At 35.5% G+C, this 12043-nt stretch overlaps 1 protein-coding gene and 1 long non-coding RNA gene across 2 annotated transcripts in view; one reads left to right on the top strand and one right to left on the bottom strand.

The window, feature by feature from the left end:
* The window catches only part of LOC134806522 (uncharacterized), a 383826-nt gene that overhangs the window by 275219 nt on the left and 96564 nt on the right, over window positions 1-12043 (bottom strand). The gene's annotated exons all lie outside the window — the stretch shown is intronic.
* The window catches only part of LOC134806485 (uncharacterized), a 63014-nt gene that overhangs the window by 897 nt on the left and 50074 nt on the right, over window positions 1-12043 (top strand). The window lies entirely within an intron of this gene.

Raw genomic sequence — 12043 nt, 5'->3', positions numbered from 1 at the left:
ACTGCATAACTTATACTACTAATTTTTATTAAGAAGAACAAAACCTACCTTAACGACTAAAAATAATGAATCCTACCGTTAATATCTGATATTCTTATCTAGCTTTCTTATCTTTATGTTTATAGTACTAGCGGTGAAGGGTTTGATGAAGTAATAAGCAACTGGGATAGTTCTAAAACAATAATTAAGTTTATTGAGAGGTTCAATGTCGGCGGGGCGGATCGCAATGGATTAGGGTAAACAGAATAAAGAAGCTTTTGTATCCGAAATTAAATGTCACCCGATGTCATTATTCAGGCCGCTTGACGCGCACGATCGCTGCCGACTGTTTGCTGTTACGGATGAGAGACTTTTATAACACACGATTGGGTTTCATTTAATATTCTAAGTAACGATCTCTCTTTTCAAGAATTAAGACAAACATTTACGAGTATTTGTTTTGGGATTATTTACTTTCTAACTCTGGTTTATGACAAGTACGAGCACCTAGTTAGATATTCATTAAAACCTTTTCAAATTATTTTACGCCTTTACTCACGTGGGTGGCATGGTGAGAGAGTACCAAGTTTTTGTGAAAATCTACGTTTGGCATATCATTCGAAAGGTTTTTAAAAACAACTGTAAGTTTTTTTTAAATAATCGCTTCGAAGGTGCAAGAAAATGCCCCACTCGTTCAGACTAAGAGATCAATAATAGGCACGTTGCGTGTTTTATTGCAAGTCGCACTAACAGAGTGATTCGAACTATGAGATACGTCAAAATTTGCTAAAAATACGACATGAATCGGATATGTCATTTAAAGTTCGAATCAGGCCGTATCTTATCTTATCTTATACCTTTAAACGAGCAATTCGTTTATATTTATTTACAATACAAAAAAAATACATAAAATACAAAATACAAAATTCTTTATTTCATTAAAAACCATTACATATTTTTAACAATGGTGTCTCCCTGTAAGTTATTTACAAAATAACCTGTGCTGGGAGGCACCGCTCTTCCATATCTAATTTACAATTTATTTAGTATTATACTATTATTATATACTTCATTATTATGTGTGTGTGTGTGTGTGTGTGCGTGTGTGTGTGTGCGTGCGTGCGTGCGTGTGTGTGTGTGTGTGTGTGTGTGTGTGTGTGTGTGTGTGTGTGTGTGTGTGTGTGTGTGTGTGTGTGTGTGTGTGTGTGTGTGTGTGTGTGTGTGTGTGTGTGTGTGTTTATATATATATTTCGGAGATCTCGGAAACGGCTCTAACGATTTCGATGAAATTTGGGGTTTTTCGGGGGCGAAAAATCGATCTAGCTAGATCTTATCTCTGGGAAAACGCGCATTTTTGAGTTTTTATATGCAAAGGTCGGTCTTCCAGATATTGTCTTACAGATACAGACACCGTACGGCGGCGTTGTTGGATGAGTGTTTCAGTGGTGGTGGTTATGAGTGCAATACCTTTTAGGCGAACATAATCAAACATTCAAATTATATTAAATTCTAGAACATCGTGTAGTATAAAAGACATGGAACAAGCTAACCCATTAATTATATCTGTACCGGCTGTCGAAGATGCCTCCAAACCAAACTTTGCGCGTCGTACAATGGGATTCGGATATTATGCGTATCAAGCCCAATTTATATAATGCTTTGGAATACATTTATTTATTTGAGTGAAACGATTCTTCTTTGTCATTTCTCATTTTAATACCCTCAATTCTTACTTATTGTCTGTTTATGACTGAGTGTTTATTGAAGATTATTCTGGAAATATCAGACGTACTTTACTGTTTTTATACTTTTTATTATATTTGAGTACCTCCGAGGGCCTTAAACAAGGCTAATAGTGATTTTAATGAACATATAAATACAAACAAGAATATAAAAAATAGGAGTAACTAAGTAAAAACTAAATTAATATTAAATAAGACAAGGTACCGTAGACCGGGGTGACTTTGGAAAATTTGGGGTTACTTTGATAGATTTAAAACGGCCATAGAATTACCATTATTCATTATTTACTGAAAATGTTCCTGTAACTAGTTAGATTACTATAAATTCATATTCACCTACTGTAAAAAAATTCGCATAAATATATATTACGGCTTAAAAACTAGAATTTTAAAGTCGCCCCTGCATTTGAAAGTCACCCCGGTCAATGGTATGTTATGTAATACTAAAGTTAAGCTACCCGTCTAAAGGAAAATAAAATATAATAGAAAAATATCGGGAGGAAATGAACACTAGTATAAAACAATTCATGTATAATATTTATCACTACGGCCCACCCCTACTTCGTCGGATTGGAATTGCTAATACAATCTGCTGCTTATATTATTAGTGCTATATGATAACGAGCGAGATAATGACAGACTTACGCGAGAAAATACGATATCGTCTACCTAAATATTTACTACATTTCTACGCAAATTAAATGCGGCTCAAATGGCGAGATTATCGCTCGAAAGCAGACGTCGCCGGCGCGGATAGCACTAACGTCTGTAATCTAGTATGAGGTTAGAACTGGACAATGTTTACAAAGCCTCACAGAACACAGTAGGTATGGTACCACTAGGGGTAGAATTACACCTATCTTGAACAAATTCAAATGTAGTTTTTTGTAGTAGGTATATTCATAACATAACATACGAACCCTTTAATTTGTGCGGTTCAAACTTTTTAACGCGACGCATATACATATGTATTTTTATTGTAAATTATTTTATTGTAAAACCGATCATATGAAGAAACATTATTTGTGCTCGCATGGTTAGGTACTGTGTTATATTGTCTGTGGATTAGACCGCTAGGAAGGGTCCCGGCGACAGACCCCGACGACAGCGTTGCTAGCCGAAGAACGCTCTCTGAGGAATATATCATTGTTATAACCCATTTTAATCATCTCACAACTAAGCATAATAGCCCCATCTAAATTGTAATATAAAAAGCGGGCGGTAATGGCGAATGGTATGTTTTCTTCTTTTTTAAATAAAACATTATAAAATTATGAAAAAAAAATGAGATCCTCACAATAAGCCCGATATGCCAGCAGCGCCATTAATTGAGCTTTTATTAGAGCTTACCTTATTTACATTGGAATAGGCGTGAGAAGATCACCCTAGTCACTCTAGTCAGTAATTCACAAATGTCACGAAATGTTACCAACTTCATATCCATAGCGCATAAACTACACGTGTCCATTAAAACGATCGACATAGCCCATAAGTTCCACCCTAATAAGCGCATCACTGAAGAAGCGCGTTTCCAAGTAATTGAGGTTTAAGGAGTGATTTCGCCATAATAAGTAGGTACTAGCAAGTTCGTCCGTAGGGCATAAATAAGCTGATCGTGCATGCCTCGTGTTTGAAATGAGATGTTTCGCAACGACTCTATTGTTTATTGTGCGCGTACGCCTGGCTTAAACGCGGGAACAGGCGAGCGCGGGCACGTACTCATGTACCGTACGTGGAAACTCAAGACACAGGCAAACCTAGTTGGAGAGCTAGGGCCCAGTCTACCTACCTTCCTACTTACTACCGGTTAGGTACACAGTTGCAATAAAGATTTATTACCTTCTGTTTTTTTGTACATATATATTCATCTGCACCGAAGCCAATGAGAGTTTTCCCTCCTCGAACTTGCCTTATATTACTTACAATCATTAAAATATTACCTATTTTAAGATTGATTTTCATTTCCTCAAACTATACCTACGCTTCTTAATAAGAGGTGTTAAAACCTACTACGTATCTAGAAATTAAAAAATAAAAAGGGGAAAAATATTCATGGTAGCCTATAATAACAGAAAACCATGAAGTATAGATTGAAATAAATATTTGACAAATTTTGTACAGCGCTAAGGAATAATTTTCTTTCAATTATAATTTTACAATTGTGTCAATTAAATATTTAAAATATTACAAAAACTTTTAATCAGATGACATAGATTTTATAATTTTCTTTAACTCTTTTAAGTCCATAAAAATAAGGAGAGTGAAACTTGGACACTTACTTCAGAAAAAATAAGTTAGGATTTTGCGTCATTGCGATTTCATAAAGAATATTGCGACATTACTTACTATAAACTTGACAACAGAGTTGTAATACTAATAAGAACGTACATAGGTTTAATTGATTTTATTATTACCAAAATAAAATACACAGTATCTACCACGGGGCCATTAAATTAAAAAACATGGCTCGCCGCGCGAAAGTTGCGACGGAAGATTTGGCGATCGCGCGGGTTTTAACGTTTTACCTCAATAACTCTCGTATACATACTGATAGTTTAAAGAGCTATCCAAAAAACTAGTCGACTTCACTAGCGACCCAAGAGCTGGCAGCTTTCTCGCGCAACGTATTAGCATTGGAATACAGCGGGGAAATGCTTCCAGTATCCTTGGCACCACGCCAAAGGGGCCACATTTTCTAGATATATTTTAATTTATAGATAAGTTCGTCATAAAATTAAAATCTAAAACTATAACTAAACTTATCTAAATTAAAATAAATATAAGAAAGGCCCCCGCGGCATTGTGCCAAAGATGCTGGCAGCATTCCCTCGCTGAATGGCAATACTAATGCGCTGTGAGAGAAAGCTGCCAGCTCTCTGGTCACCGGTTATCCAATTATTATAATTATAATTATCTCGTAACTTGATGTTAAAAATATAGGTACATAAGATTTAATTTTGAGATCATTTAAAATCTGAAAAAAATACGATGATACCTAAAACCACTAAAAATAATATGTAATTTGTAACCTAATCGGGCACTAATCTTTGTTCACAGAGGTGTAACGCTAAAGCGAATTCTCCTTGAGAATGGATTTCTATTCGCGCGCGCAGGGTTTGCCTAACAAGTGTAGCAACTGCATTAAGAAACTTACGAGGCCCTTGTTCCATGTATCCTATTTTTTGATTTACGAGGATTTGTCTGACCGAGAATATGAGGATTTGTCTGCACATATCTCCGAAAATTTAAATTTCTTCCTTTTTCCTATTGAGATGTAGAAAAACTGCAATATTTATGAAAATGTCAGAATAATATAGAGCAACATCATGAACATATCTTAGAGACTATTAGTATTTGTGCCATAATAGTAAGTAAAAATAGAACTGAATAAGTTCGAGCTGTCATTCTTGAAATCTCTATTTCGTATAGAAATGTTTGAGTCCCGGAAAAGGATATAGGATTTTATTACAAAAATAATTCCTCTTAGGGGTGAATTAAATTCGAAGACGAAGACGCGGCCAGGAACAGGTTTAATAACAAAATATTATAAAGGTATTCAATATAAACTAGTAGACTTGCAATTTTACATGAGTATTTGCGAGCCAAAAAAATTAAAAATATAAAATTTGACTCTGAAAAGCAAGTGCATAAGCTAACAAACGCTTTAAAAAACTATATAAGCATCAGTGACTTACAACTTAATTATGGAACAGTCTTACACAGCTCATTGTACGTAAAACAATGCGTCACAGGTTTGCAAAATGCGCGAGCAACACGGCGTTATCAGCGTTCTGCATTCCCACACAAAGGTAATATGTACCCACCACCTTTATACAACGTAACTTCTTTCTTGAAATACGGCGATGCACTCGGATAAGCGACACGGCGGCTCTGCGGCTCAAGCCTCAGTGAACCAGAGGTGGAAGTTTCCCACAGACCGTGTGACCGGCCTTCCTCATTAAACAATTTACGCCTAAGCACAACTAACAAAATTAAAAGCGTGAAGAAACGCTGTCACTCTCGATAATTGTAAACAATACGCTCCACTCTCGCTTTCAATAACAGTTGAGACATAATTTTACTTAATATGTATTTAATTATTCTAAACTAGACTAGTTTATGAACATTGAGCGCCCTATAATTTGAGAATTTGTCACCAAGGCATAAAGCTCCCAAGCAAATTACCCAGTCGTTGTGACAGTAGGCGAATGACTCAATTTGTCAGAGTGAATCGTATCAGTTACTGATATATTAATGTTATGCTCAACTCATTGTTCTGTTTATACTCATGCTAATGCCATTCAGAGTCTGAAACGTTATGCATTTAGGACGCTTAAACATATCCTCATAAATATTAATTGTTTTCTGAGCGAAACACACCTGTATCAGATTAATTAGTTTGGTATCATTGAATAATTCACGTATGAATTGCGCTTATACGCTTGCCGCGATAACATCGTCACCGTCAGCCGCAATGGCTTTTTTTCTGTGCAGTGTTTCAACACATCTACCTTCACTGACTTTTCTTCACACAAGAGGGATGAAATAATAAACGGAATGGCTATATTGCCTATATATATAGTATTAACATATGTATACCTACATTATTCAATTTCTACAAATAATGACAAACAACTTCAGAAGATTGTTATAATTAGAATAGGAAGCCAATTCGAAGTTACATTTTGATATCAAAATGATGTCATTTTTTATTATTCACGTGTGCATTTCGTTCGTACATGTATCACTGACGCGAGTGAGACACATGACACACGCGAAAATGGTAACAAAATGTCACCATTTTGATATCAATTGCATTATATAATTTTTTAGCATCTAAGGCCTACTACACCATTCAGGAATATCTTAATGACGACATATATATATATTCATAGTTATAGGATTACCTAGTTAGTAAGTACTAAAATATTAATTTAATTTAAATATGATGCATGCGACACACATGACATCACACAATATTTGCATGTCTCTATGACCAAACATGTAGCTCTATTGTATTAGTATTTAAGACCTATTGTAAATACCATGTTTAAGCAAATAAAACTCTGAATCTGAATCTGAATCTGAATCAAAATGTACATTCGAATCCAGATTAAGACACCTGTTTATATAGGATACGGAAGTGTCATAGGTGTTCAATCTGTCCCTTTACGTTTGTTATCAACATGCATGTCACGAATGTCATCATCGAAAATCACGTTCGATATTAGATAGTGCGCAATCCAATTTCATCTCTACGCCTGCGTCGCGCCACAATTTGGCACAATGCAATTTGCTGTTCGATATTACAACACGCGCGCACGTTGTGCCTACACATATTTCCACCTTTTCATCTCCGCGAAACATCAAATGAATGATGCTTTTTGTGCCAATGGTACACTTACTATTCGAATTGACACATTCATCTACAAGTTCACGGAATCGGTTCGCTGTGCCGAGCGACCTAGGATTGTCTCGCGGTCCGCGGTTCCGAAGTATCAAATTTATTTTTATGTATACTTTTATTGTTTGCGGTGAGGATTGTCGCCTCCTTAGGGGCTGTTTGTATGCGGACTGAGAAGAATTACGTACGCGCTAGAGCGGATTCACTTTACAAGGTAGCGATAAAACAATTTGTTTAGAGAATGAGATGTACGAGTATAATGCGGGTGAATATTTTCTGAGCAAAATCTCGAAACTGACGTACTTAAAATGGTACTTAGTTTTGCGCTAAACGTGTCCTCGGGGAGCTCTAACAGTTCACTAAGCATGAACAAAATATATTTTCCCATGCGAAATAAGTTCTAAATAGAGAGCGTGCACACGGTACGTAATAATCTAATAATGTTTTTGTGGAGCAGTGGTATGGAGCCATCATGAATGCACTCTTGATTGTATTAATTTAGTTAAGGTAATCTCACTGCGAACAGCACGGAGCACGGAGTCTGCCAGTTTTCAATTTCATGTCGGAAAGCTGTGAGCCTTGTTTCTCTGTAGGTACCTAATTGTTTATTTATTTACTTATAATTTGTTCGTTTGCTGTGCGGGTAATGTAATTACGAGTATATAGAGGTCCAAAAATATTACTGCTGCACCAAAGATTAAAAGACGTGTTAGGTATATTAATGCAAACTTCTCTCTTTAGAAAATATTTTCAAGTACTAGCTGTATAATATCTAGTTATACGTAATTCCTACTTCTACACCATACATAGAATCACTTCTTTTAAGTAAAAAATAACCAAAAAAACTATCACGATCGTTGTCACCTCTGTTGTACTTCAAAGATAAGATTCAACTTGAGAAAAATAGCATTGACATCGAATATTAGGGTATTTAAGGAAGCGACTTCGAAGTCCCAGTTTGTGTCCTGGTAATTTGAATTACGTCTGGCCGGAGTCTGGAAATGTGTTCGACTCGGTATTGGACGGTCCCGGAAAATGCACTCTGAAAGCAATCCAGCCGGTGTTAACGTTCAGAGTAATTTCTTTGGCTTCATCCGCTCCGATACTTATTACGTATGCCGACGACGAGTTAAAGCGATTGACCTAACATAGCGGTGCACTTTATAACTCGCATTATTCAGGATCTAAAAGGATTTAGTGAAGCGGATCATTCAAAAAGATATTTATGTTTAACTGGCATTCAATTTTCAATTTAATTTTCAATTGGTTATTCATTTAACAGCATTTGACAGCATGTTTAGAGGCTACGGAGATCGCGCAAAAAAGTTGAACACTAATATGGAAGCAACTTTACATCCGCCACTCAGGAGTATTCTAATTTTAATTATAGGATATTAATTCGATCTGAATTGATTCGATCGATTGATTGACGTTTTTGGTTGAAGAAATGTCACTTTTGACACGGACAGATCCGATCCATATCTAATCCAGATCGAATTGAAATCCTATAATTAAAATACATGCCTGCCTGACTTAGGTACAAGTCGAAAGCTCCCCTATCCTATGAGCATAACCTACCTACCTACAGATAAGTCATTTCCTGAACCGCTGAGCGCACACGTAATAGGTGACAACCTTTGTGCCTTGCTGATTCAGCACTAATTACACCTTTCGCTTCACAGTTGATTACATATTGCCGGCTAAGCTGCTGCAAGATCGCTTTCAGGAAGGTATCGTTTTCCTCGACCTTGCACCCGACATAATCAACCTCAACGCTAATAATCTGCTGCAAAGCTACTAAATTAAGGTTACTTTATTAATTCCGCACCAACGGAATGGTGGCCGCTTTCAGACGAAAGGAGTGCCTGGCGTCCGTTGGCTAGTTGGGTGGACGACATTCGGAAGATTGCGGGTCACTTCAGCTCAGGACCGGGATAAGTGGCGTACTCGACGAAAGGCCTATGCTCAGCAGTGGGTGATAAAAGGCTGATATCATCATGATGATGAATCACAACGTTTTGTAGTAGCGACTGAACAAAGGTATTTGAAAATTTCAGATTTATGCAAATGCATTGAAATATAATGACAACCCGAAAATTTGGCGCAATGCGTAGACTGGTATAGAACAAGCGCTTTGATTATCTGATTAATCAACAATGCTTTATACAATTGGGTGAGCGTTGCAGCGATTCATTTGTATTCACTGTGACGTTCTTATTTGAACATATAACTTGATTTGAATTTGAACAAAACATTGGCGCGTAGTAAAATGGAGCAAAACTGCGAAATAATAATATAATCGCTAATTGAGTTTTGTTCTTCGCCGCGCCGCGCTCGGTTTTGCCGCCGCTCGCAGGAGCCGCAAAATTATTTACTACTGTACTCGTATTAATTTAACTTGCAGCAATCTAATAGCAACAAGAGAACAATTAAATGACTATTCGATAGCGTACGGATTCTATCCAACCATAATATCTCCATTTAGTGCTAAATGATTCTTTGCCTGCATTCAGCGACATCTAAAAGTCATTTCAGTTAAAATCAAATATAATCCCCTAAGAACAAATTATATTACTTTCTATGAAAATAGTTTAATATGTGTTATATTTTATTTCATCTATAAATACATATAATCCCATCAAAAACAGATTGAGCCATTAATAAGTTTTTTCCGAACAACTTCTTTTTTTATTAAAATGACGTAAATGACGCTTCTGTTTGTATGGCTTTTTCATATTATATGAAGTACGGAACTCTCCTTTATGCGTTGCCTGATACGCACTCGGCCGGTATTTTTCTGCTCATTGACACTTTTCACAGGATGGGCTAAACAGGAGGAGCTTTCATTAAGAAAAAATAAGAACACGCAGAGTACTACCAATAAAACTCAGTAGTATCACACAAGCATAATTAATGATAAAATAACTACATATAAATTTACTTCTTATTTCAAATTAAATTATATTTTTTGTGTGAGTTTATGTCAATAAACTTACTTACAGTTGGTAATATCTAAAATTGCAGTTTGCTTCCAGAAAGGCATACTTAGCAGATAATTAATTAAATAGATACCTACAGTTAACGGTCCGTGGGCGGCCGGCACGCCATCCCCTTGCCCTTTCACGATGTAAATAAAGCCATTCCCATCCGACTCCAAACGAAATCGTACAGAAATATGTCCATTTAAAACTTAATTGGACATTTTAATTGGATGCTTACATTGTTCCAAAATACATATTTAAATAGAATATTAAACGGAGAGGGATCAAAGGTTGGGTTTAGGTATAATTCTCTAACTAAACATACCTTTCGCTTGCAGTTTAACCCAATCGAAACGCAAAAGATAGCCTATGAAATAGACGATTCGAGCATTTTTAAGTTTGCCTAGTCAAACTATTTAGTCCTCAAGTAAAACCCAACACCAATGCTAGTAAGAAATGTCACTGACACTTTTGACACTGACAGATCCAATCCATATCTAATCCAGGCCGAATTCATATCTTATAATTAAAATTAGAATACGTGTATGAGTCCCGTTTTAGTTTTATTGAAATAAATAAGCCAGTCAACCCCCAGAATGAAAAACAAAATTAATTGTATGTTTTTTTCATTACCTAAGTCCTCACGCTTGGCCAATTATTATTAGGGATCGTTATGCAGTAAATACTTATATTTTTCTTTATTATGATACCGAGTTCCTGTTAATACATATAAAGCTAATACTCGTTAAGAGCCACCTTTCAGCTTAGAAATTCCCCTACAGTTTTTGTGTGTTTGTTTAACCCTTTAGTGTGTAACGGCAAGATATTTGCCGTCATACCACTCAAATACTTATATCTTTTTCTTACTTATAAGTATGTTATAAGTTTTCATTTTAAGTCTGTTATATTATATCAAAAACATACCTAAGATATTACTGGACTTGATTGTGTAACTTAGATCTCTTATTTAAACTGTAACTGGTTCCCCGCGATACAGGCGTAGCCTAGTGCGGAGACCCCTGCCATACTCTGTTATGTGTTCTTTTGATAATAAATTTATTCTTATTTTTATTCTATTCTTTTTTTTTTCTCGATGAACGTGTTGTTAGTTAATGTAAATTTTGGTTCGCATAAGAGAATATATTCGTAGCAATCTACGAAAAAAAGGAGAGCTGATAAACGTTATTCCATCCCTTGTTAAATGATGATTCTTAGGCCTGAACTTAGATTTTTAACTATTGCCTACATTTGAACAAAAATGTTTGTAAATAAAATTTTCTTTGCTGGATTTATCCGATAGTCACAATTCTCTAGTTTCAGAGACAAGTTTAGCGATATAAAGTTTAAAGAAAAAAAATCTGTTATTTGATCATTTAAAAAAATGAAGACGGCAATATATTTGCCACTATCCTTTAAGTGTCTGGTGTTTATTAAAGGAAAGGGTAGGTTAGGCTACTATTGTTATTGATTTATATATATAGCAATAGCTTAATTCAATACTTCAAATTATTATATACTAGCAACCTATCCACAGTTTTGCTGGGATTACAATACCTACTTGGAAATAATATACAAGACCTACATATAATAGTATATATTAAAAATATTATAACTAGAATAAACAAATCTTTTAAAGTTAAATAAAGGTTTTAATTATTTCTTATCATTTTATTGGTTTTTAATTTATTCATTTTAGATACTTCATGCCACCCGTAGTTCCCCCGGCAAACTGACATGACGGTCTTGTCACTTACTGCCCTTGGCTGATAGCGGCAAACATATTGCCGTCTTATAATGAGGAAACCCCGAAATAATATATCTTTCTCAAAAATCATAAAAAAAAATTCAAGATGTGCGTATCGTTAAAGTTCTCGATTCTTTGCTATAAAAAAATAATGGTCAAAGGGTTAAAAATGATATAGACCAAGATCGCATTA

The sequence above is a fragment of the Cydia splendana genome, chromosome 3 (assembly GCF_910591565.1).
Source record: "Cydia splendana chromosome 3, ilCydSple1.2, whole genome shotgun sequence".
Taxonomy (NCBI): Eukaryota; Metazoa; Arthropoda; class Insecta; order Lepidoptera; family Tortricidae; genus Cydia; species Cydia splendana.
This window is presented reverse-complemented; position numbering and strand designations above follow the sequence as displayed.